Below are 27,743 nucleotides of genomic sequence, written 5' to 3'. Positions count from 1 at the left end.
AGATTAAATTTAAACCCCATAGCACTTTCTAAAGTGATTGCAGGGGAAGGACTCAATATAGTTATATCTAGGAACTTGTTTTTTGGTATGAATGGAATATTCGGTGTACGTTTTGTATTTCTTTATTTGTGTAAGGGTTTTGCACAAGTCGTACTCCTAAAGTTTTTTCTTAACATATCCCGGTCTTAAACACAAATCATCGTGGGTTGTTCGGGGAACACAGAGGGCACAGCAGACACAAAATGAAGTGGACTTGCCTTCCGTTCCGAGCGAATGAGCCACTGTAAGAAGTCATGTGTTTAATGCTCACTGCCAATATCCACTTGGATTTAGGTAGTGCAGAAAGGGATAACATCTATAGCTATGGGTGCTCAATCAGATGGAAAAATGGAAAAAATAAAACAAAAACGGGCAAAGCCGGTGAGCGAGCAAACAGCCTAGACTTATGCGTGGACTTGATGCACGCGCTAATGCGCGCGGGCACATCCTTTTTAAGGCGTTCTGGGAAATGGGGCGGGGCCACCTATAAAAGGTAAAATAAACATTGTAAAATCAATGGATTCAGTAAAGTAGGCTGCAGATATACAACGGTAAATTGTTGTTAATGTCCTTTCAATTATTCGTACCAGTTAAAGTCCAAGTAAAGTCCAATTGAACAAATCAAAGGATCCAGGAGCGTATCCAGCAGCGCGACGTCCCAGCAAACAGCGTAGACTTATGCGTGGACTTGATGCGTGGGAGCCTTTTCTCTAGTGCAGGATCAGTGTCTATTTAAGTAAAGCGGTTAAGTATGGTTTTAAGACCAGGCACCGACTTATGGCTGGAGACCGGGCAGGTGGGCCTACAGCTGGGGGGACCAGGCAGGGGGTATACGGCTAGGGGAAAGCAGGATGGCATACAGCTGGGGGTCCCAAAGCCAGCAATACATGAGATTGATTGCTACTTTCACCCACAATATTGAGCTTTTCATCGAGGAGTCTGTTGAAACAAAGGCATACGTGATCTGTACATGCAGAGCAGGTCGATTCCGTGTCACACTATGTATTTCAGACCCACTCGCAGACCTGCTATTCACCTCACCATGGGTGTAATTTTATGGGGGGGGGGGCGCAAGAGTGTTTGCCCTCCCCCAACTTTCGTGGCAAACCATTTTGTCACCATTAATTTGGCTGGGGAACCTTTCATTTCCTTTAGATGTCATAACCCCCCCCGCCCCCCCTCAACATTTTCAGCAAAGTTACTCCACTGCACCTTGCACCCACCTGGGCACGCACTGTACCTCACTAGCTTGGCAAGGATATGTCTCTCACCCACTCAGAAGTGCTAGGTCATACACCCTATTCCGAAACTTAGTCCCAGACTCAAAGCTCTGATGGAATTGCACAGTACAAGGTAGAACGACAGTCACTATCAGCAATGCAGTGCACACAATTGTTTTCAGTTCGTGGAATAAACAGTACATATGAACTAATTACTTACTTTTGGGTAATCGTTCTGATGGATCTTCCTGCCATGGATTGCGCATCTATAATATCCATATCCCAGCTCAGCTGCTCTCCTGGGGGCACTACGCAGCTCCGTGTTGGCTCCGTCCAACGCCTCTACGCCACCATGTCAGACAGGACCTCAGGGCAGTATAAGTAGTGGCCCCGCACCCCATGACCTTAGTTCCACCCTTTTTGCCTAGCACTCTGAAGCTCAGGACCGTACAGCCGATGGTGTACTAGCTTACCACAAGAGGGGCAGGCATTGAGGAATCTGTGGCAGGAGCATCCATCAGAAAGAACATCGAGAGGTAAGTAATTTGTTCTTCTAATGGATTCCTTCCTGCCACGGATTCCTCATCTATGACGGACTCCCAGAGCAGTATGTAAAGCTGGAGGAGGGAGGAAGCAAGGACAGCACATAAACCAGAACATGCTGCAGGACTGCCCAGAATCTTGGTCCACAGGGGAATCCAAGCAGTAATGCTTAGCAAATGTGTGCAGAGACGCCCACATTGACGCCTAGCAAATGTCCAGGACAGGGACTCCCCTCTGAAGGGCATACGTGGCAACCCCTCCTCTGGTAGAATGAGCCCTGAGACCCTTGGCACATCCTTCCCAGCCAGATCGTAGCATTCTGAGATGCAGAGAATGATCCGCCAGGACAAGGTCCGTTTGGTGACAGCCGTGCCAGCACGGACACCAGGGTAACCAAGAGAAAGCTAGTTATCTTTCCTAGCCTCCCTAGTACAAGAGACGTAGGACTTCCAGTCGATTAAATCTTTCCTCTGCGTTGGAAGGATGAGGCGGAGGAAAGAACACAGGAAGATGGATCTTCTAGGAGAGATGCAAGTCCAAGACCACCTTCGGCAGAAAGGAGGGTCTCACTCTCAAAATCCACCTCTTTGAAAAAAACAAATAGGAAGGTTCAAGAGATAATGCCTGGAGCTTACTCGCCCACCTCACGGAGGTGACGGCAACCAGGAAAATCACCTTAAGGGGGAGCAATCTAATAAAATAGGAATGAAGGGGCTCAAACGGAGCACCCATGAGAAATGCTAAACTAAATTAAAATCCCACCCCAGAACCACAAACTGGCCGGAGCAAACTTGTTGCACAAACCCTGGAAGAACTGCCTAACAGCCAGGATTGTGAAAAACAAGCCCTGTTCCGGGGACCTCAAACGCAGAAATAGAAGCGAAGTAACCCTTTACAGTGCGCCAATATGTAGGCCTGCTTGAGCCAAAGAAAGCAGAAAATCCAAAACAGGCGATAGAGGACAGTATAAGGGATCAAGATCCCTCTCCCGAGACTGTTAGGAAAGTTCTCTTTTTAGCCACTTTCCCTCTATTTCTATGGGACCCCAAACTTTTTGTTTTTCTATTTTTAACTCTGTCCTGACTTTCTACAGTGAAGCGAAACCTTCAGCTTCACTCCACTGCACTTTTGCTCATTGTTATGGGGAAGCTGACCAGTCCTTAAAGCGGTCAGCACTGAGAAACTAGGTTTCCCTTTTTCTTGTTACGGGTTATGTATTTTATGCATAACTTTTTATCACTGCATAATGCATCTTACAACGCAGTGCAATCAGTCTTCTTTTGTATTACCCTAGACTACACCTAACGAGATTTTTTTGGTTACTTAGATGTGCCTAAAAGACAAGCTGGTGGCAGCAGTTGCATTTTGACAATGTTTGCAATACTTTTCATTAGGCCCACCTAGTTTGGCTGTTGCTAGAGTCCCAACATGGCCGCGCCATAAGGGTTTTGCCTGTTCTTTTGGCCATCTTGTTCTGTGGCCTTCTTCCTGCCCTGTCAGATTTATGGTCATGCGTTGCCCAGGAAAGCCTTGGTTTTTGCAGGCTAGTGCAGGGCCATGTTTTTGTGTTCCCAAGAGGTGGGCTGGGACTGCCTGGTCCCAATCCACAAACTGGTTTCTGTAGGTCTAGGGAGTATGCATGAGTTTCACCATCAGTGGTCCTGATTGGACCACTGCTGGGGTGTGTGTGAGGAGGGTGGGGGGGCAGATCTTCCGCTGGGTGACTATTCTGCCCAGCTGTGAAGACCGGGGAAGACCGTTGACCCATCCTAAGTAGGCCTGGCAACCAGCTTTTGCTGCAGTCCCAGTGGAGCACTGTCTGGCTGGTGATCTTTTGAAGTCCTTTGGTATATCTTTGACCCTGGGAGTGTAGAGAACATCCTTTCTAGAAGTCTGCTTGGTGTCCTAAGAACCAGAGCTTTCTGAGGTGTCCCTGAGTCAATCAGTGGCTGACCGGCTCAAAGTTTGGGCTAGCATGCTGCAGACGACACTGTTCCGTGTTTCAGTTCATAACTTTGGGGACCGCCTACATGAGTCGTCCCTGTGAAATTTTGCATCCTGGTATGCAAGGGACCCGAGATACGAGGCTGACACTGACAACTGTGTCCCCTGCTGTCGCTGTGCAGTGGTGACAATCGCCAGAATCTGCTTTCTAGCATACAGTCGTGTGCTGAGAGGAGGCCTGGACAAGTGAGCTGCATTCTTCAACTCAAAACGTTGCACCAGCATCTGTGGCTGACTGGGGATTCACTCGAACCTGCAACTCCTAGGCACGGAGGTCTGGAGGAAACAGCAGGAAACGTGACTTCTGGCGAACCTTTGAAGACCTGCCAAGTCCCAAGAGAAACTGGAGTACGGGAGGGGGCGAGTTACTGTGGTACTTGAACCCTTATCCCTCCTTTTAAAAGATCTCCAAACTTTTAAAAAACGTTTACAATAGTTTGTCTTTGCCATTGCTTGTTGGCACGAGCACTCTGAAAGCTGGGGACAGTTTTATCCACTAGGATAGATCCTTACCTGACTTTGGAACCTTTTTCCCATCCACAAGACACTTCACCTAACTTTTTCCCAGCTCCCAAAACTACTTCGGACTTAGTGAATTTTCAGTGCACAAGGCCTTATTCAGTTTAGGGTTGGACTTCTAAAGTTGGGGTTGAATTCTGTGAACTGCATTGCTGATCTAACCATTACCTTCCCTTTCAGTATCGTGTGGAGGGGGATTGAGGTTTTATTGCACTGGCTACAGGGGTTGTATATGTGTATTTTATTATTAGATTGTGTTTCATTATTACTTGTGTCTAGTATTTTTTATAGTGTTTTTTATAGTGTTTCCTTGGTCATAAATAAAAATAGTATTTTTCTAACTACTTGTCTGAGTGTAATCCTTGATTACTTGCCCTGTGGCCTCCTTTTGGACCCTTGACCAGGCTCACCCATTCCTGGACTCAGCCTTGACCACTTCTCCTTGCTACCTTGATTGGTTTGGTTACAACTGTCAGCGTTGTCCCCGTTCACTAACTAGGTTGGTGTCCTATACATCTGTCCACCAGGCCAGATGTTAGGGAGATTTATCATTATTGTGCTTCATCCCCCCTCCTAGTAAGACCCTGCTGTACCCAGCACTTTTAAACCTGAACAAGCCTTTTTCCACTCATTCATTCATTCTTATGGGTTCAGTCTTTTGGAAATCTATTCTTCGTAGTCTACCTGCACTAAGGAGTCTGTATTTTACTATTGCAGAACACAGCTCCTTATGGGCAGTGGTGCTCGGGACCCTTATCCTCCTTTAAGATAATTCTTCTATATCCTTAAGTAACATCAGTTCTTGGTCTCTCTCCCAAACTCTATAGTCTGAGAGATTGGCACACACCACCTTCAGTGGAGCGCCAAAGGGATACTTAGTATCCCCCTTCTCTCTACTCCTGTGACCTTTTAGTCACATTGACAATCACCTAGTTATGGCTGGAGGCAGTGGACGTGTTCTACCAACTATTGTGCTTTTTTTTATATTGCAGGCTAGGTCCATAGCCTCGATCGTGCACAATAGGGGCACCCAAGTACCAACTTGACCTCTCCTTTATTATGCCATTACTAGCGTGGTTGTTCTCCGTTAGCCCTTCTTCTACCACTCGGGGGGGGGGTGGTGTGTATTTTTTGCCTTTGACAGGATCCAGTAAGTATCTGCACCTAGGCACCAGAATGTCTGGGCAGGCTGTAAGTGGGGGAGGAGTCTTCCACCCCCTGTCCTTTGTCTCCCACAGGGGTCTGGCTGTCCTGATTGGACAGCCAAACGCCCCTTTCTGTAAAATGCCGAGAACAATTGTAAGGGGTATGTCCTAGAACTGAATAAAAGGTGAGGCTTCTGGAGTGAAAAGCAAGTCGACCACAGGAAACAGAAGTAACCGACTAAAAAGACGAACAGATACCTGCAGACCCTTTGCAAGACTAAAGCGACACTGTTGTCCTGACCCCGTTTTCTATGTGACAGAGGAGCTCCAAAGAGGACTCATTCCCTTTGACTGGTGGGAACAACCAGTCCCAAGACGAACCTAGAAACAAGCCATTTCCTGAGGTTCGGAGAATTTTCCAGAGCTGCAGAACAGCGATACCAGGAATTTTAACGAGAGGGGGGTGCCCTGATGGCGGAACCTTGGGCTGTGTATAATAGTGTATAACTGGGGGGTGTTTTAGCCGGCGATTTTGAATTAGAACATACCTTTAATGTTGTATGTTATAGTATTCTGATATAGCTAGATCGGTATTCTAAGAAATCACCAAAAACCCAACATGAAAGTATTCTTCTAGTGCTCACATGCAATAAAGTGCTGAGGCCAGTTTGGAATAAATCACAATCCTATTCATAGCTTCATAGGTATCAAAAGGGCACATGAAATGAATGACATGTTATAAGGTAAAAAGATATTAAGACAATTAAGGTAATACGCATTATATGTAGCTATGCAAATGAAAGACAAAGGCAGTATGCATATACCTGAGGACCCACATCAAAGCTGAACGTTGGTCTCAGAATTGTCCAACAAATTATTTACATATGGACAGAAAGGACATTACTTCACATTTGAAAGAATCATCCATTGAGTTCAAATAAATCAAAAAGAATTTGTTGCAATACGGCTGTTGAAGTGCATTGGTGGAACTCAGCAACAGCAATTTCTCAAAAGCAAATTGAGAAAGAGAAAAGCAACAGGCAAACAAAGTAAAAGTCTAATGATTAACAACTTCCATCCGATAGTAGTTCTAGAGGAAAGGGTGTTCTAAGTATGGAGGATGTTCAAAGTCCAAGGGAACAATCAACTGTGTTGATGTCCTATAGGATGAAGTACTTAAGAAGGGTGGGTGTGTTTCACAGTAGTTTGGTAATGACCAATCCTTGCATACCAAGAGACCTGCTGCCCATTTCAAGTGCATTGTTGTGGAAAGGCCGAATCCGTCCAAATCTGAGCCCGTAGGGACACACCAGAGATTCGATTCAACTCATCCAGACCCCCTCACCAGAGTGTGGGACTACAGGAAGCGAAGAAGATTGAGCGGGCGATCCGTGTCCTTTGTTGGTGCTGCTGAAAAGGCACCAAAACTGCAGTGTGACCCAAGAAGTTACTGAAAGTCGTGCTACAGATCCTCCCTCGAGGCTGCCGCCGAGAGGCACCGTCCATTGTCCTGCCTTTCGTCACCAGACCAAGGAATCAGGAGTTCGAGTCGAGAGCCGCCACATCGCGTATGAGCCAACACAAACACTTTCTTCAAACCAAAGGTACTGTGGGGAAAAAGGCTTAGCTTACCTGATTCCAAGAAGTCTGCCCAGAGTGCTGCAGTGCACGTAGAGGTGTCCAGGGCAACCCTCTCTTACCTCTGACCCAAGCTGGTGCTTGTGTCCCCTTCAATTCCGTTTTTTGTCCTCCTTTGTTAGTTTCTAACTTGCTGCTTCAATAACTTCAGACACTGGAAGAAATCTGCAGGAACTCTTCATTATTCACTGTTTACCAAGACTTAAAGCCCTCTTCGAACTGCTTCTAGCTAGGGTGTGCTTTTGGACTAAAGACTTGCCAGGCGAAGAAACCGTCTCTAGAACCTTGAACTAAGCTCATGTCGCACTAACCACTTATTTTCCTCCAAATAAGTGACTTTTCAGTATGTGTTTGTGAAGTAAATGCATTACTGTATACCTTTTGAAAACCGCATGAGTGTGCAATAATATACTACGATAACCTTGTCTTTTCCCTTTCCAACGTTGCTACAAAGGTAACCGTGAACAAACACAAAAGTGAAAGTGCCCTTTGAAGTGCATGATCTGGTATTCTTAAGTGTTCAACAATAAACGTATGAAGTATATAAAGTGACTTGGGTGTAAATATAATATATTTTATACAACTATATGTGTAAGTGCTTCTTTGTTGTGCCTGTCTAGCTAAGATTCAGAGTACTTACCTACAGCTCGCATCTTCCTCTTAAAATGAGCCTGACTGCTCTGCCACACTACCAAGGTCCTGAGCTAGTACAGCCTGATACTAAGTGTTGGGGGATCTACAAACCACTGGGATAGCTTACTAAAGTCTTACTGCCAGTAGGACTACAGTAAATCTCCCCCAACAACAGAGTATGGAAATCCAGTCTTAGCATGGACCACAACGAAAATGTACTCCATCTGCAGGCAGGGGCGGATTGGCCTCTTGCCCGTGGCTTGTTACCTTGCTTTGATTGATTTGCATGCATGATGTGCGCATCATAAATTATGATGCATGCATCATTCACTGGCTGCTGCAGCATGCAAAGTGGAGGGGCTGGTGCTGCAGCCTATTTTAGAGTAGAATAAGCATCCATTTCAGACTATGGGCCTGATCACGACTTTGGCGGCAACCCTTAAATCCGGCGGTAGCGCTATTACCGCCGGATTTAAGGGTCTGCCAAACCAGGACTTTGGCAGATTTCGCCCCAGCTCTAAGCTGAGGGGAAATCCGCTGAACATTTGCGCTATTACCGCCGGCGGGAAATCCGCCGGAGGTAAGAGCGCAAAAATTCCCCATTGAGCCCAATGGGGAATGGGGCATTCCCGAATGGGCTCAATGGGGAATGGGCATTAACATTACCGCCGAACTCGTGATCCGGCGCCATTAGCGCCGGGGAGTTCGGCGGTAGGGCTAATACCGCCGGCGGTAATACCGCTGGCGTTACCACCAAAGTCATGATCAGGCCCTACGTATTTTGCCTTTCGCAAGTTGCAGTAATAGCATGTTTTTTTTCTGCTGTTGTCTCTGTTACGATCATCACAAGACATTCCATCTCCGTGTCATAGGTCACTTGACAAAATCCTTTCATCCTTCTTAGGTCGATAAATGAGTACCAACACAAATTGTGTGATATTGTATGCATATTTGTTCTATAAAGTGTAAGTGCTATACAATAACATGTCATTTGGCCTTGGACGTCTGCTTGCACTCACAGTAATTTGACAATATGGATCTATACACACAGATATTAATGATACGTATTGTTTGAAATGTATATCACATTAGTGAAATCATAACCATATTCTTTTCGTAGTGTACTTAGGAACAAAGCTATTTGATACACTTCTGGTTTTGTCAAGGGGAGAAAGGTCGTGTTTCATCGCTTACCGGGATATCACTTTGGGTGGGGGTCAAATGACATCACTTCTGGTGATGTCAGAGGTCAAGGGTCGTGAGGAGAGGGATGGGCCACTTTATTTTGGGTGTCCGGGCCCATTTCTTGTCCCAGTACGACCCTGGCTGCAGGCATGAATGTACTTTGTTGCGGGTCTCCGAGCTGAGAGCAGCATATCGAGGATGGCATCTGACAAGTCCCATTCCTTGTATCTCAGCCTCTCAGCTACGCATGAAGGTTCGGATGGAGTACCCGCCTCTCCGAATGGGAGAGTAAGTTGACTCCTCAGAAGCAGCCAGGAAGGCCAGATGGACATGTGCAGCAACTCCGGATACCCTATTCTCCGGGACCAGTCCGGGGCGATCAGGATCAGCGTGGATCTGAACAGATGTAGTCTCCCGAGGACCAGCAGTATGACGGGGATCAGCAGGAACGCATACAGTAGGTCGAAAGTTCACTCAACTGTTAGTGCGTCCCACCCGAACCCGCTGACGAGGAAATTCCTTGGAGAAGAACAACTTGCAGTTCCTGTTGGCAATGAAAGCAAAGACGTCCACTTGAGGAGTACCCCAAAGAGAGAAGATCTCCCCCAGGGTTTCCCGACAGTGTGAGGCCGAAGTCGGACTGCTTAATGCATCCGCTGTGATGTTCTCCCATCCGGACAGATGAGCTGCCATAAGGGAGATGTTGTTCTCCAGAGTCTAGAACCATAGTCTCATTGCTTCTCTTAACAGAGGCAAGGACCCCCCTGTTAGGAGAGTTTTCCTAATGTCCACTTGAGCTAAGCTTTCATAAAACAATCTGTTGGCATACAGGTCCCCAAACCTTGGTATAGTGGCAGAGCAGTCAGGCCTATCATAGAAGGAAGAGGGGAGCTGAAGGTAAGCACACCCAGTAAGTACAATAGTCCAAAGAAACATTTACACATATAATGTTATAAGAAAATATACACATTTATTATATTTACACAAGGAAGGTAGATAAATACTTAGATCACTTAACCAACAAACACAGGAATAATATTTTTCAAAGGCCACTGTTTCGATGGTAGTTACTTGCAGTACAATTGTTAGAGTTTGACACTAATGACAGGTCTACCGTATTATCGGTACAACTGTGCAATCGTGTTAAGATATACGGTAAATGTATTTAGTTAGCAAAACCACATAAAATCTTTTAGGAAGGAAAACGGTTGGTTAATCACAGTAGCAAAGCTTAACGCTCTAGAGATGCTTTCTTGGCAAACCAACTAAAGTCCAGTCCCCAACTATATGCAAAAGTCAGTTCGGAGAGGGCTCAAAGTCTTACAAAGCAGCAGAACAGCAAAAGTTCCTTAGGATACATTTAGGCTCTAGGAAAAAATACTTGAAGAATTAACACAACGATGGAGACTCTGTAAAAGGACTCACTAATGGGACACAAGTGAGAAGCACGAGTCTGAGGTTAGAGTGACAGCCTGGACACACCTTCACACAATCCAGTCACTCTGGAGCGACCGCTTGATTCAAGGCAAGTTCTACATTTCACCCCACAGTACCCTAATGTTAGAAGAAATGCTTGTGGCTGGATTATCCTCTGTACAGCAGTGACGGAACCAGTCTCCTAATTCCTCGGTCGGGTGTAGAAAGAAAGGACTCTGAATGGGATGACTCAGCAGCAGTCTCTCTCTAAAGAGGACCTATGTCATTCTGTGGTTTTGGTGCCTTTTCTGCAGCACCATACCAAGGACAGTATTCGCCTGGTTGATCTTCGATTCTGGAGTTTACCCTCTATCCTTAAGAACTGTAGTTAGTAAGGATAAGGAAAGAATCTCAAGGGAGGATAGCTCGTGGGCAATGCGCTCACCTTGGAAGCAGGACGCAGAGCAACACAGGTTCGATCCCCGGGTCCGTGTTTAGAAACCTCTGGGTATTAAGCACATTACAAATAACCAATCATAATCATACTTGTGTTGTAGCATCTTGTGAGGTGAAGTCTTTATAGGTTTAAAAAAAATAATTACACTGAGCCTGCAAGTAGGTTTTTATATTGTTTCAGAAACAACTTATTAAATTCTAAATTTCTTTTCTTTTAGGCAAAAGGATACGTCTTCATCAACTGGAGTGCGAGTGGAACCGCTTTGTACCACAGTCTGTCTCTTTCAGGTAAGTTCTTCAACAGTTCTTTCTCTTGCAAAGTCCTCTTTAAGAATCTCTATTCTGTTAATTCTCAAAAAAACTCAAGGGTATAAGTTTGTTGTTATCTTCCTTTTATCTCTTCTGGTAATCTTTCTTTTCTTGCTCTTTGCTTTCTTTCAAATATAGTCCTCAGAACGCCTTCACTTTTCTACTGAAACATCTCCTCTGTCTTTTCTATACTTTAAAAAATTACTTGAACCTTGTTTTCGGCTACCCAGGCTCTTTAATATACTTCTCTGTTTTTAGTCAAATATCCTTTCAGTTCGTAACTTCAGCTTTTCTCTTTCCTCATTAATTGACCCTCTCTCTCTTTAAATTCCGGTTTCTGTATTCGTTACTTTCCCTTGTAGACTCTACGTTTGAAATTCAGTCCATACTTCCTCAGGCATTCTGCACATTCACTTTCTCCTTTTCTTTTATTATCCACGTACCTTCTACTTGATGTTAGTATCAAGTTAAACAGGAACCGGGTCCCGTAACAGTCTATAGCTGTTCTCTTCGGCCAGTCTAGGGAAAACCTTTCCTCCTCTTCCACTCTCTCAGCTGACGGCCGTTGGCTGTCAAGTGTCAGCTGCGTCTCAGCTCCGCCCTCTCGATCGCAGTGCCGATGGACGCGGCTTCGATTCAGCTGGCGTCTCCCCCTCTCACCTTCAGCTGCGACTCACGTATCTCCAAGGACTTCGGTCGGCTGTCCGAAATCAGCTGCTCCTCGCTGTCTCTCTCCTTAGGCGGCCCAACGCGACAGCTTCTCCCTCCTTGTCATCCGCTGACAATTCAACTTCAACTCAACTTGCAACGAGCGAAGTATAAACTTAGCGACTATCGATCGCTTCTTTTACTTAACACGCTTAACTTATAATGAAAAGCGCAACGGCGCCACAGGATAACTTTGTATTTTGATTAACTTCCCCACCTCCGGCAGACTTCTCAATACGCCCACTCTTAACTGTCACCAGCCAGCTCGAGTCCCTCTGTCTCCTAGCAACCATAGGAAAACAAAAGAGTTGCATTTACTGGCATGAAAGACATTGATTGGATCCTAGAGCTGTCCATTAAAAGCTTCAGGTGTAAACTGAAAATTAACCCTTCAAGGAGTGGATTAATCTAGTATTGACAGAGCCATCCCCTGATTGGCCAATATCTAAGCTTTTAACAGTAGATTTATCACACATCTAAGAACGGCTTGCATTTTCTGCAGTGCTTCGCACACGTGCAATCTCTTTTTCACACATGAAAGTTTACTCTATTCTTAACTTAGTCATTAGTTTCTGTAAGATGCATGCATTCTCTTCAGCCCGTATCCTCAGGATATCACGCTCGTCTTTCGTGATGTCACCAGCTCCTCTTTTTGCTCCTTTACATATTCCTTCAGGGAGTTCCTCCCTCAGATTATCGTCTCTTTGGGGATACATTTGATAGGGATGTCTCAGTGGGTACCTTCTTTCGAATACTCACCGTGGTATGAACACAACTGCTGGTGTTAGGCATGGCACAATATCAGGCTTCCAACATATAGGAGGTGGGGCGAGGGATTTCCTACAGAGCCATCTAACTGCTTGTCTACATTCCCCCCTCTGGTTGAGTCCTCAACCACCTCTTCAATGCTTTCCACATCTTGTTATTTTCTTTTGAAGAAGTGCTTCTTCCGAGTCCAGCTCTTCAAACACCCCCCTCAGGGTGCCGGCTGATTTTACATGCTCCTCTAAACTCCAGGTCATGTATGTCATGATGCCTTCTCCCGGGAAGCCAGTTCAGGCCCAGCGTCCCCGAAAGCAGACATCTCCCCAGGGAGGGACTCAGCAACCCCTTATAGGGGCTCTTTGGACATTGTCCTGGCGCCTTTGGCGCCAGGCTCATAGAAGGCATCAGTCCTGGCACCATAGGCGCCAGGCTCATTATGAGAGTGCTTGGATGGACTTACCTGATGCAGACCATGCTGCCGGATCCAGACCTCCTTGAGGTCTGAAAGGCACTATTTTACCTATGGGACTATTTTACCACTCGGGCGTGGCTGAGGAAGAATACTTACCTGGAACTACTTTGGGGGCTATTTAAACCACGCCCAGACAGCAGCTCACGCTTCGCGTTGTTCTGCATCTAGCAGCTGGACGCTCACCGTGTCTGCTCCTGCATCCTGGCTCCAACCACGCCCGCCTGCAACCTGGAACACCTGAAAAGGAAGGAAAGGAGAGAAAGGTGAATAATTGAACTTTACCTACCTCCATCCGGAGTCCGGAACCATCTCTCCGACGATCCTGAGAAAAGACATTATTTTTAGAAGCGCATCGCATCGCTCGCTGCAGCGCCGCGTTCCACTCACCTTCACGAGGCGCCCTCGGGCTCTTCAGCGACATTGGCACCATCCGCCGCCTTTCAGCGCCTAAGGAGAAAAAGAAACAAAACAAAGGTGAGCGAATGAACAGATTGAGGAAGGCCCGATTCTTCCACTTTAAGACTTACCTAATTATTGTTGGGACAATGTTTCCTCACCTTGGGTTGGCGCCGCTTCTTTGGCACTTCCGTACCCCGGCCCCTAAAGGGAAAAAGACACACGCATTAGTGGGTGAAAGCAAGATCACTAAGGGAACCATCCATCAAAATGACTCACCAGAGTTTACCTTCGGCGAATCCATTCCCTACGCGGATTCTTCATCCTGCATCTGAAATAGAGAAAAGGACAACGGACAATTAAGGCTTGAACTTTTGCAACTGAATACTTACGGCCCCATATCGGAAAAGTCAAGCGGAGTTGAATACTCACCAAACCCGAGATCCAGTGAAGTAACTGGAAATCAACGCGCCCCTGCATCGGAAGCAGGATGGAGAGCTCGTCCTTTCAGACTCTAAGGTGAGACTCTACGGGGAATTGCGGAGGGGGTTCGAGGCGTGTGAGAGGGGGAAGGGGGGAATCCGACACATTATCCAGCAGACAGTTAATCCCCTTTTCCATCTACAGAAGGATTCTTCTACGGGCCAGACAGGCGAGGTTTGGTGGTCCGGTCCAGTCCGTCTTCCGAGTCCTGCGCATCACCTTAGAAGAGGTCATAGCAGTCCAGAACAGGTCGGCGCCACCGTGGGAATCAGGTGAGCGTTACAATGTAGTTGCTCTGTCCATTTGGATTACAATAGACCCATTGTTCCACATACTTCTTATGATTCTTTGGATACAGGAACTTCGTTCCTTCAGGTGCTACGATGCAGGCCTCTATTTTCTGGTATCTTCATCAGTCAATTCCTTGGGTCCAAACCCAGATTCAACATTGATCATGATCTTTATTCCTACTGCTTTCTTTGCCGACTTCTTTCATTGGGTGATCACTATCCTGATCACAGAGAATCCAAACATCACCAATATTGCTACAAGAAACTTGAAAATGTTTGCCATCCACTGCGAAATCCATGAGAATATGGAAGCAAACCAACTGTCATCCGTAATGTCCTCTGTTTCGTCTTCCATCTTGTTATGCAGGTTCGTTAGCAACGTTATGGCCTCCGTCACGGTCCCATTCTCGTCATCGTGAGAAAGTGTGAATGTGCAACATGATGGCCCAATATTGGCTCAAACTCCTCCTTCCATCGCTGTGATCATATCAAGAGCATATCTGTTGTGCAGGGTCATTAGTCGTATGGCCCTCAGCTCTCCTTTGATAGCATTGAATCCATTTATGGTGTTGTTGATTCTCTGCATAAGCTCCCATCTCGTAATCTGCAACCACTTGGCATTGGCCATCGTCTGGATTACAGGCATGCATATAGTTGTAAATATTTAAGCAGTCTTGCTGAAAAACCTGTGCTCATAAGGAATGGAGTCAGATGCTTCTATTGACTTGGCTGAGAAGTAATTCTCGCTTCGGGTTCAACTGAGAATTTCAAGCAATCTTTCTCTCAAATGGGCATCTGCTTTTGGAAATTCTCCAATGTTCAGGTCACTCTGAGGAATCACTAATACTGAAAACAATATAAGCACCAATGAACATGTCCCCCACCCCCCAAATCCTTAGGCAGCTTCATGCAGGCTCTAGACCCACAAGCCCAATATCGATCCATGCGGAGAGCTGTCCCTTCTCCCAGCCTGGAAACATCAACTCTAGTTTTGCAGTCCTTTATAATCTCCCACGCGATTCTTTCTGTGTCTTCGAAAGCACATTGTCGCATTTGCCAATGGGATCACAATCAGAAGATCTGATTAATCTTCTACCCATGTCAGTAGTTTGCCATGTTTAGCCCATGACTTCAAACATCCATTGATCACTCTGCACCGCTTGCACATATTCTGATTTCAGTAGATGAGCTGCACAGGACATCAGTCCTCCTTCCCATCCCTTCTTGGACTTCACTCATCCATAGACTATTACTGGAGTTTGTTCCCAAAATCTAGGCTATCAAGCTATTTCTGTTACATCAGGGCAATCCATTCTCTTCATGTCTTCAATGACTACCTCTTCCTGTCCTGCTGCAGGATACACAAGCATCGTGCTCTCCATCCAGGTTCCCTTGCCATCGGTGTAGTCTTGATATAATCATCCTGGAATGGAAACAACCATTTCGATCTCTATCGTAAAGTGGCACAACTTCCCTAAAATTGTCCTCTGGTCATACACGCTGCAAGATGAATGAGGCACCTGGCATTGTGCTCTGGGACTTCTCTGGAGATTAAAGTTTGCACTGTTTTCATGGCATAGGGGATGAGAGCGCAGATTTAACAACACTCCATAGATATTTCCCCTACTTCCCTCGTGTGCTGGTACCACATGTTATTACCCAAGCATGCTTCATTATCTAGACAGGTATTTATCCCCTCATTATCTTCCTCTGCATCTCTCCTGTCTCTTTTAGAAGTCTTGTACCAGTCATGAAGTATATCAAAGGAAGTTCCCATTGTAGGAAGAGCCATAGGGACCTCTACCTCAGTGGAAGTACTAACATGATAGAGACTGTGAACAATGAGGAACAGAAAGATAAAGAGTAATTGTACAGGCATATATTATGCACAAAAACATAGGCATCCATTTCTCGTGCCATCCTGGTACTTGTTCATTCTCTAGAACCGTGCCGCTTCTACATTTCTCATGTTTAATACAATCATCAAATTTCTTTATACTTGCCACTGTAAAATCTGCTCAATTAATGCAATGAAAAGCCTTATCAATGGGCCATTTAAGGATCCTGTAAAAATGTGTGAACATCAATGTCTCTTCTGACAAAAGCAGGACAAGCGTGAAGTATAAACACAAAGACAGCAAGCACAAGCCGATGAACATCTCTAAGTACCAAATGTTTAACTGATTAGAACAGGTATTCACAATTAAATGAATCCGGATACTGATCTTGTTTCCAGTTTCTGATCAAAAACCGATGTTTAGGCATAACTTTAATGCCTGAATATGTTTCTAAAAGTTCATTTTCAAAATTCCTGAAGTTCTCGGCAAGTCTTTGCACTCCTGTTAAAATATCTATAATGAGTGTCCACTAAATTTCAGTTCAAATGCAAAAATCTGCATTAATAGTTGGTTGCTTTATCCTCCTTCTTGGTCATCGATTGAGCCTGCACACGCTGAAATTCTTCTTGCCTTGCTTCTGGATCAGCAAAGGTGGGAGGGCGGGCCTCACCTTTGTAGCATTTTACATCCCCTAAGTGAAGTCAAGCTCATCTCACTCGAACTTTCACAGCTGAAGGGGGTATATTGTCAATGTAAAAGGGACCATTGAATCGTGGCTCATGCCACTTTCTAGTAAAGTTTTTAATGAGAACTAGTTCTCCAACATATAATTTGGGGGCCGATAGTTGAATTAGGTTGGTTGTTGAATTGTCTTCTGTGTTCCGAGGCCAACCCCCCCCTTTCGCTTGACTTGATCTGAAATGAGAGAGATGCTAGAGGTCATTCAAGTCAAATAGTTGTGCAATTCATAACCTAAAGTTTGAGCTACACTCTACTCCTAGCTTGAGGTGTAAGGGGCATTAGCATACGCTGCCCTGTCAATATTTCATGACGGATGAGGTGATGGTCTGATCCTGGCCGATTCCAAAGGGCATATAAAGCTGGGGGTAGGCAATATATCCATCCCTTCTTCAAAGTGAATTTAATCTTGGCAATCCTTTAAGGAGGCCATTGAGTCTCTCACATATCCTGTTTTCTTGCGGGTGATAAGCAGAAGAAAACTTGCGCTATATATTCAATAGAAGCCCTATTTGTTAAGTAGCTCATTAACAAAATGTGGCCCATTGTCGGATCTCAGCACTTCACACACATCCCATCTCAGGAAAACTTACTGCACTAAAAACTTAGCTGCGCAAGTGGCATCAGGTTTGTATACACGGACCTTCCTCGATCCATCTAGAGAAGTGACACCACCATTAATAGATACCTATATCCATTACATACTTGCAGCATATACACATAGTCGACCATTCGGTCAAGGTATTAACCCTCCAATTGTTCTCAGTGTATGCCCATCAGTAAACATTTGACACACGATGCAGTTTACCATAAATAGTGCAACGTGCTCCAACAAATTTGGAATGAACCAGTCTACTACAATTGTAGCAGCAAGACTCTCCCTAGATACATGCGTGGGGTAATGCAGCTGTTCAAGAGCGCCCTTCAATAATGCTACTGGCATCACCGGCTTTCCAGTGCTATCATGTTGCCATAATGCTTCAGTGGGGGATAAACAACACCCCAATCGTTTCCACAATTCCTGCTCTTCCTGTGGGGCCTCCCTTGACTCTCCATTAGCTGGTTTATCAACAATGTATTAATATGGTTATAACTACTAGTTCTTTAATTTTGCAAAGGTAGCAGGCGCCCCTCTCTCGAAAGAACAGACATGATAACCTGTTCAGTGGTTATTAACCACTTGAGAGTTCGCAGCCACTGCTTTTACTCACTGTGCCTTTCACAGATGGGAAATATCCATTTGCATATCAGTCTTTGTCCTGCCCAGGGGCAGTCCAGCACCGAAATGCAATGGCAATTCCAACCTGAACGAGAGTACCACCAGCAACCCCATACACGTGTTTCACCCTTGTTGGGGATCATCAGTGAGGTGAAGCTGATGCCTCTCTAAGCACAGTGAGAGGGAGACCACGTCTGGTTGCCCCCAGGAGACCTAGGGTTACCAATCCCAGGTTCCTTGAAAAATAGTTTTGCAAAGGTAGCAGGCGCCCCTCTCTCGAAAGAACAGACTTGATAACCTGTTCAGTGGTTATTAACCACTTGAGAGTTCGCAGCCACTGCTTTTACTCACTGTGCCTTTATCAGTCTTTGTCCTGCCCAGGGGCAGTCCAGCACCGAAATGCAAGGGAGAAACCCAATGTGCCTTTGGGTTTCTCTAAAATGGCAACTAGAGCATGCTCCACTAAGAGTGTCATGGAGCAGCCCATAACAATATTTGTAGAATTCTCAATTGAGAATGTGGCAGCAGCCAAAGATTGTTTGCAAGGAAAGTGTCCTCTCATAACTGGGTCTAAATTCCCACTGTAATACGCTAAAGGCTTGTACCCCAATGTAGTTCTCTATGTAAGCACTGCTGTCATGACTGTCCCATTTGTCTGTGAGAACAAATAAAATTCCTCAGCACGATTGTGAATTCCTACAACAGGGGCTGTTCAAATTGCTTTTTTCAGCTCCTCAATCCTCAAGGTCCGGGTACCACGCTCTCCTGGACCATGCCGGAGCAATGAGGATCATCCGGGAACCGAACCTCCATAACCTCTGCAACACCTGCGGAATGTCGGGGACTGGAGGAAACGCGTACAGCAGTGGGAAGGACCACTCCACTACGAATGCATCCCCTAAGGCTCCGACTCATCCCCTAAGGTTCCTCTTGGAGGAAATACCCACAAGCAGAATCTTTTGCACTTCCAGTTGACACTGGTGGCGAAGAGATCCACTTGCGGGGTTCCCCAAAGGGCGAAGATCTCCAACAGAACTTCCTGAGCCAGCTCCCACTCGTGAGAGACCGTGCTCTGCCTGCTCAGAGCGTCTGCCGCCGCGTTGTCGTCTCCGGCCAGATGAACTGCCGAGATCGAAATGTCCTGCTGGATGGCCCAGAACCAGAGCTGCATCACCTCCCTGCACTAAGGGAGTGACCCTGCCCCCCCCTTTTTGTTGAGGTAGTGCATGGTCACTGTATTATCCGTCATAATCAGGACATTCATCCTATGCACAAATGGCAGAAAAGCCTTCAAGGCTAGCCTGACAGTCCGCAGCTCTAACAAATTGATGTGGAGTCTGGACTCCGACAGAGACCAACGGCCGCTGGCCGTCAACTCATTGGCATGAGCTACCCAACCCGTGGGGTCCTTGGAAGGCGACAGAAAGGGCTTCTCAAAATTTATGGCAAAGCCTAGTCGTTGCAATGGTAGCGCAGAGAGTTTCCTGTGCCTCGCCTCCCCTGGTGACGAACCCCGCACCAGCCTATCATCCAGGTACGGGTATACGTGATGACCTGCCTGTCGGAGCCGCGCCGTCAAACACTTTGTAAACATCCTGGGGGGCGACTTTAAACCTAACGGGTGTACCCGAAACTGGTAATGATCTTCTCCTATGACAAACCGCAGAAACTTGCGGTGCCGTCGACGCATGGGAATGTGAAAGTATGCGTCCTGTAAATCCAACGACACCAGAAACTCGTTCGGCTGTACTGACCGATTGACTTCCTGAAGAGTGAGCATCTTGACCTTCAGGCGTTGCAGAGTCTTGTTCAACGCTCAAAGATCCAGAATGGGCTGCCACTTGTAGTGGGAGTAAACCCCTTGGCCTTTCTCTGCCACCGGAACTAATTCTATAGCCCCTTTCTGTAGCATAAGCACAAACTCCTGCCGCAGGATGTGAAGGTGTGGTTGCATGGCATACACTGGAGGAATGGAAACCGGGGAACACTTGAACTCCAGCGACTGGCCCAGACGCACAGTGTCCAACACCCAACAGTCCGACGTAATCTTGCACCACTCGTCTACGTGCATTGCCACCCTGCCCCCAGCAGATTGCCCTGAAGACAGTCATTGTTGTGGCTTAGCCTGCCTTCCCTTAGAGGTTGACTGCACACCCCTTTTCCTGGAGGCCTGAAAGTCCGACTCTTCTGCCCCGACAGCGCCGATCTCCGATATCCCTGGCAGGAATAACCAGACCGACCGTAACCTCTGTCTCTGGTGGAAGCAAACCAGGCATTACCCAAAGCGCCTTGAAACGGATGAAAGGAGCGAGAGCGAAAAGAGCCCCCACTCTGCAAAGCCCCCAACGATTTAGCAGCCTCTGTGTCTTCCTTCATCCCTTTGAGGGCATCATCAATTTTGTCACCAAACAAATGCTCCCCTTCACAGGGCATGTCGAGAACCTTCTAATGTACCTCCGGGCGAAAGTCTGTGCGCTTATGCCAGGCTTGGCGACTCAGCACTACCCTGTTAATCTGCTTAAAGCCAGACGACTCAGCTAGATCAACAGCAATATTAATACTGTGATTGGAAGCTTCTTCCTCTTCACGCACCAAAAAGCATGGCGGTCTTGTGATGATCCTCCGGTATGTTCCGAAATAGGTGCTAGCCGATGGCACATCTCACGATCATAGTGCGCCATGATCGCTAAAGAAATTGGCCGCCTTCACAATAGTCGCCCAACAGTCAAAACCTTCTCCCCGAAGGCATCCTGTCTCCTGGCCTCACTGTCCGGAGGATTAACACACCTGTGTTGGCTTCAGGCCTTACGACTGGCCGCCGCCGACACCACAGACTCAGGAGTGGGATGCGAACCTAAGCACTTCAGGGTAGATTCCGGGGCCTTGAACTTTTCCTCCAGTCTACCTTTGACAGCCGGTTCCGAGAAGGGATTTTGCATCGTGCGCAGGTCCTCCTGCCACACATGGTCCAGAATAGGCACAGAGAATACAGCTTTCCATCTCTTGCCCATGTGATGGAACAGGAAGCACTCCTCTGGAGTCAACCCAAATTCTACACACGCCTTAGCCATCATGCATGGTGTAGAACGCCCCAACATCATCGGGAGGGGAAGGTTGCGCTGGACTATGAGGCTGTTCCACCTCCCCGTCCGTATCCCACGCCGCGTCCCTCGTCGGCGACGAAGAACCAGTAGACATGGTGTCCCGAGGCACACTGTCCGACTCCGGCAGTTCACCCTCCTCAGGGTAGGAATGTGGACAATCTTCACTCACCAGCAGCGGCACTGGCAACCCAGCCACAGCCGACGAACGCGGAGCAACACCAGCAGCGTCCAGAACAGGCCCCACCGGGACCACATTCAGGAGGGAGTAACCTCGCATCCAGCTGGCACAACAAGGATTGCAGTGTGGACAGAACCTGGAGCGACAACATAGCCTGCAGGTTCACCAGCGGGTAACTAGCCAGAACAGCACCCATGCTCCCAGACGTCGAAGGTCCAAGGCCGACGGACCCAACACCGGCTCCCGGTCGACGTCCACCTCCGTGGACACCGGAAGACTGCCACGCGCCACTCGTCAGCATCAATCCTTCCGTATCCACCTCGGCGATGAGAAAAGCATCTGGCCTTTATCAATCCCTATCATTGCCAGAGCCGATGACACAACCGTCGACGACGGCACCGTAGATGGCAGAGGACATCGTCGGAACCACCACCTGTGGTGTAGATTTCCCAGGGGAACCGGCCTGCTTGGCAGCGCCGGACCGGTGCTTAGAGGACTCCCAGCTAGAGGACGACCTGTGATGGTCCCCTGAAGGGGAGTGCTTATACAAGTCTTTCTTGGACTTCCTACCTCCAGACTCTCTGGAATGGTCCGACCGACCATGCTTGGCACGAAGCAGCACCCTTCGACAGTTGCTTACTCAGAGGATCTACCATTCATCCCGACCTCCGACCCAGGAGCAGGACGAGATTTCTTAGCCGGAGGCTCAGCCAATGCCACCAGGTGATGATACGCTGCCTGTACAGGCCATCTCAGAGGACAAGCTCTGGACCAACCCCACCTCCGTGGCGGGGTATGTTCCCTCATTAAGCCAACAAACCAACCGCTGATTGCGGTCCGTAAGAGTCTTTCGTGAAAATCCTCTACAAATCTTGCGAGAGTCTGCTGAGTGACGGGGTAAAGGGGTAAAGGCAGTAGAGGCAATCCATATGCCAGTCACCATCATACACCTTCAACAGACAAGTTGCACAGGGCCGGAACAGAGACTTCTTCGGAGCCCCAGAAGCAATCTCAATACCAATAGTACACACACACATGCAAAAAACACAACGAACACAACGAACACAAGGTGATCCCAACAGTTTGGAGACAGTTGAAATCTGAAGGGAAGCTGCGGGGCGGGGCTATTTATACCCTACGTCCTATTGGTGGGGACTAAAGCAGCCAAAAAGGACGTTCATAGGAAACTGAAGTGGCAAAGTGTTCCATAGGAAAACACTAGGTTAAAATGACTGAGGTTCCCAGCCTGACGACGGGGAATATTCACAGCATGTGAATGCATGAAAGAGTCAATGCTGGAGAAATATACTTCAATACTGTACACTGAGTTTCTGGATCGGACAAGGCCCTTTTGCGATGGCCCACAGACAACCTACACACACAGGTGACTTCAGTAACAAGTGTGCTGGGGGCATTAATAACTTACAGTTGGCATTCAGAACACTCTTAAAAGGTTGGTAAAAGGCAAAGGTTATTAGAACACAACAAATTACAAATATTCATAAGCAGGGCAAATACTTTCAGACAGCACTTAGAAGAGTCATTCAATTCAATAGGCTAAGCCACAATCAATAGGCAAAAGTCTTTGTATAGGATGCAGCACTTCAGGTAAGTAAAGGGAAAAGTCTTTGCACAGGTTCTTAGGAGTCTTTGATGAAAAAGAAGAACCAAATGTAGGGCCACAAGCTGATTAGACTTGTAGGTTGCAGAAGTTACAAGCACTTCCACAGTAAGAGGTAAGTTCTCTTAGGCTAGCTTTACAGTACCTTAGTAAAGAAGAAAAAGATGCAGATGAAGACTTTTGTTAGTACAGCTCCGCAGATCTCGCTGTTCCTGGGCCTCTGTCGTGGGGACAAGAGGTGGGACACCGGGGGACTCCTGCACTGTATAGGCACCGTCAAAGCTGGCAACCCGCAAACTTTACTTTCAGTAGCCGTTTCACATTTTAGCTCCTTGCAGTACAGCAAATAGCAATAACCACAGTTCCTAGCTGTCTAGGTGGACTTTCCTCACATCTGAGGTCCCACACTCAACTGAGGGGGGTGGTCATGCTTGGTCAGTCCTGCTTCATGGGAGTCCGGAGGATCTTCCGATAGCTTTAGGCCAGCTTACAAACAACGCACACAATATGGTGTCCCTCTCCCTGGCTCTACGGTTCCCTGCAGCAACTCAGAGGAAATTCAAACAGCTCTGAGATGGGTGTCCAGGTGCCTTACTTGGGAGTTGATTGGTCCCACCAACTCACAGGAAGAAGTCGTCCTTGCAGGGCTTCTCTGTCGAGATGTGAACTTGGCAATTCGGACCTGCAGCAGGGCTTCACCGGGCAAACCAAAGGTCCAGGAGTTGCAGCAGCTGTTCTCTTCAAGCTCTTCTTCGGTTCCTTCGTCTAGTGGTCGACTCTGACTTCCAACCCAAAAGACTAGTCTTTTATTCAGTTCTCTCCCATTCATTCCAGCCTAGCTGCCACTCAACCAGCAGTGTGGCTGTCCTCGCCGGACTGTCAGCCAGCCAATTGTCACAGAGTGCATTTAGGTCTCCTAGGAGACTAAGCACAGGGAGTTTCGGGCACCTCTGTCACTTCCTGCCTACCCCAGACACTCTGCAGCCAGAGGCGGATTTCACTCCAGAAGCCCGCCAAAGGCGAATGAATAAAGAGGCTAAACCTGGTTTGGCATGCCGAGAAAAACTCGAGGACCTTTCCACAAAGAAATGGCGAAAAAAGATTACCACGGACCATTTTAACAAAAGAGGCTCAGTGCCATTTTGAAAAACAGGGCTCCCGCGATTTAACGTTACCAGGGCTGCAAACAATTTGCGGTCGGGGTAAACCATGGTAGTTCATTGCAAAACCACTGCCACCAGCCATTCTGAGAGGAAAGGGTAACATGTAAATGCTCCATGAGTAACTAGACACAGGGTAACTAGACACACAGTAACTAAACTCCATGAGTAACTAGACACACTAAGTAACCCCTCCAGCACTCTATTGTAAGATAGGGTGTGCTGGGTCTACAATTATACAGGACTAAGTAAAGTCAATTTCACTCCACTGTTTTGGGAAGCAGTAGTTGATCCCAGAGAAGGTATTTAAACTTGGGGAAATCTAAAGGACTTCCCTGCGTTACTGCACTGAAGGTGCTGTGTGACAATTGAAAAAGATGATGCCTATGGAGTTTGTTAAACTCCATAACCAAAAAGACACACAAAGGCAAAATTCACACAAAATACACAAGAGTGGGAAAAAAAAGCTCACACTTTCTCCAGGTTAAAAATAGTCAAGTCCTCAAAATCCAGCAAAGTTGCTGGGGGGTCTCTAGGTGGAGGGAATGAACACATTTTTGAGGATTCTCCCTAACACAGGGAGCGCCAGAGAACAGCAGGAAACTGCGTGCCATTCTACAGGCTGATGGAGGCTGTGTCGATCCTGGCCGCAGCGGTGACGTGTTTGGAGAAAGGCTTCCTTATGCCTGGGCAGCAGCTGTGATTGCGGCGGGAAAGCAGACTGAGCACAGCATTTGTTCACGGACTACAGCAACTTGCTTGGAGATGCTGCGTGGCTCCGTAAGCCAAAGATAAGTGCAGCACCATAACAGTGCAATGTGGAATCATGTTTGTGTAAATTATGTTGTGGATTAAGAACCATAACACGGCGTACATGCATTTAAATCCTGGGATGAAACAGGGCAGTTTTTATTAACTCCTAGTGATTTCACTTCTCTGTAACGTGGTAATTTATGGGGACATGCATTAGCCCAGTGAGGTAACGGGGCAGTGTTTTGGACTACCTTAAAGAACAATTCTTGTGAGTTGTACATGCATTAGCCCTATGCGGCAATGGGGTGCATTTTGTAGGGTAACAGTGAGTTAAGATATGAGTTTCAGGGCATGGAGACATTGTCGGTTTATGTTCCATGTGTCTAATGTGAATTGTTGTGTTCCTCATCATGCATGGCTTGTTTTAGGATCTAGTGCTTCTCATCATGTCTTTGTGTTGCTACATCACATTCATCCATGTGTTCAGATGTTTGAGGGTCTACGAAAGAGACAGAGGGCAGGGTAGTGAGCAGTAGGTTGACAGGTACCAGTAGTAGGTGTGATACCACAGGCCAGACTCAATCAAGAGAGTATTGGGCTTTTAAGTACATGTGTGCAGGTTGAATGGTGTTTTCCTAACTCCCCCGTACCCATCCATTTATGCATCCCCAACACACTTTCCGATGTTCTTAAACTCCCCCCACTACCTATCCACAACCTCTAGCCCCTCGTCCCCTTTTTGGCTGTCATGTGGTGACCTGTTTGCTAAACATCAGAGATCTCTGAACAACCAAGGTGGGAGGATCGTACTCTCTTCGGCTTCCCCTTCACGTGTGACACTTGGCCCTTGACGCTCACAAAGCTTTTCACCGACTGGACTTGTTTTACCTTGCAGCTGACCACCAAAAGTCTGGCTTTAGACCGAAATTCTGACAGCCGGTTCTGGCCATATACAGTGTTCATAATCATCAAGACAGTCAGGGTATCTCTCATCAGGGTCATGAGCAGAAAATATCCCTCTACGCGGACATCTTGCTCTCTGACCATCAGGACCGGGATTGAGTGCCGCACCTCATTCAAACTTGAGGATTTCGTCTGAGCCTCTGGGTTCTCAGCCTATTACACTAAATTCTTAGGCCTGGCTGTCGCATTACCACCCGCGGATATTAAAATGCTTGCCGACATATCCGAACAAATGGAAGCAAGACCATATTGAATGTCTGGGCGTTAACATCACTAGGTCCATTAAATCACTATGCATCGCAAATATTCCGTCTTTACTTACGGGCGTAGAATCAGATCTGAAGCGGAGGCCTAAGGAAACGACCTCGTGGCTAGGGCAAATAACGGCAGTTAAAACGACCATTGTCCCAAGGCTTATCTACCACTTTATGGCCCTCCCCGATGCTATCCCAATTAAAAAACTGCACGAGCTACAGGGGGAAAATTTTGGCTTACATCGGACATCACAGTGAGCCGAGAGTAGGTATGAGAGTCCTAATGCGTAAGGAGACCTTTGGTGGAATGGGAGTCCCCAACATCTACCGATACTACGTGCCCCCCCCCCATCTCTCGCATATCTGTACATGGGGACAGTCAGGGGAGATCCCACAGTGGGCACAGATTGAACAGGCAGCATCATCGATCCCTCTGAAACGGCGGCTGTTCGTCTAACTGAGCAGCTGCCCGATCAGGTCTGCACTTCTCTTCTCGACACTCCACACACTCACATGCCGGAACCTGGCAACTAAAAGATGGAGCACTCCCACAGGCTTGGGCCCACTGCCGCCCGTGGCCAGCAGCCCAGAGTTTACTCCAGGCAAGCATGCAGCAATATTTATGGCTTGGACTGGCCAGAGTAATTTCAGACAATTTTTCAGCGACAGGTCCCCAATCGCCTTCGAGTAATGCAAGCAGTTATTTTCATTACAGGAGGGGGGAAAGGTTCCGGTACCTTCAGCTGCGCCACTGGGGTCGTCACCCGACTATTCGGCAGAGAGGCACCAGGCACCTCAAGGCTTTAGAACTTACTTACCTGGCAGGTACAACTAAGGACAGTGTTTCAGGACTTTATAATTTGCTTGATCGCTTCGACCCCCTAGAACGTTTGCCATACCTATTGGGTTGGGAAAAGAATTTGGGTGTGGCCATTTGGGAGCACTCATGGCATCATATATGGGAAAGCAACCATAAGATCTCCAGGTGCACCTCAGACAAGGAATGCCAACTTAAACTTTGCTACCGATGATACTATGCCCCGGACAGAGTACACCCCACAGCCCCCTTGTGCCCTGAGAACTGTTGGAGGCTGCCAAGAAAGCAGCACCAACATGCACATGTGGTGGCTACACACCCAAGGCCCAAACCTATTGGAAGTAGGCCCTCTCACATATCAGATCCATGGTAGCAATTGACCTGCCCTTAGACCCTTTGATGATTTTGTAGGAGATTGCGGGGACAGGACAAGACCGCCCTAGATCGTAACTAGAAGGTTGAAGACGAGCCAGTGCTGGGGAAACTGGGAGATGTTGGATTCTGAGAAAATAACGGTCCCGACTGAAGGGAGGCACCCCACCTACGTGGCAACCTGGCTTCCCTTTCAAGACTACACATAAGAGGCCCGTCATGGAGCATAAAGTCCAAGCTGTATAAATATCTAGCTCTACTCTAGGATTGGGAATGGGCTTGTGTGCGCCGTCAGTTGAAATGTCCTCAACCGTGTACAATAATTCAATACATACATGTTAATCCTTTATGTGCCTTTGCTCAAAGTTGTCCGGTATCCGTTCACGCCTGTATATGTTTTGTGCAGCCACCCATGTCTCCTTCAGAACCAATAAATAAAGATGTTAAAAAAGTTCACAAAAATAAATAAAAAATTCAGCGTTAGGAAAGGGGGTTGCTTTGGGCC

The 27,743-nt window shown here is 47.1% G+C and overlaps 1 protein-coding gene across 8 annotated transcripts in view; it reads right to left on the bottom strand.

Annotated features, from left to right (window-relative positions):
• Positions 1 to 27,743, bottom strand: part of RALGAPA1 (Ral GTPase activating protein catalytic subunit alpha 1) — a 1,128,412-nt gene that overhangs the window by 895,477 nt on the left and 205,192 nt on the right. The window lies entirely within an intron of this gene.

The sequence above is a fragment of the Ambystoma mexicanum genome, chromosome 14, assembly GCF_040938575.1.
Source record: "Ambystoma mexicanum isolate Mex_15411 chromosome 14, UKY_AmexF1_1, whole genome shotgun sequence".
NCBI lineage: Eukaryota > Metazoa > Chordata > Amphibia > Caudata > Ambystomatidae > Ambystoma > Ambystoma mexicanum.
Note: the sequence above shows the minus strand (reverse complement) of the source record. Positions and strands in the feature narration are given on the sequence as shown.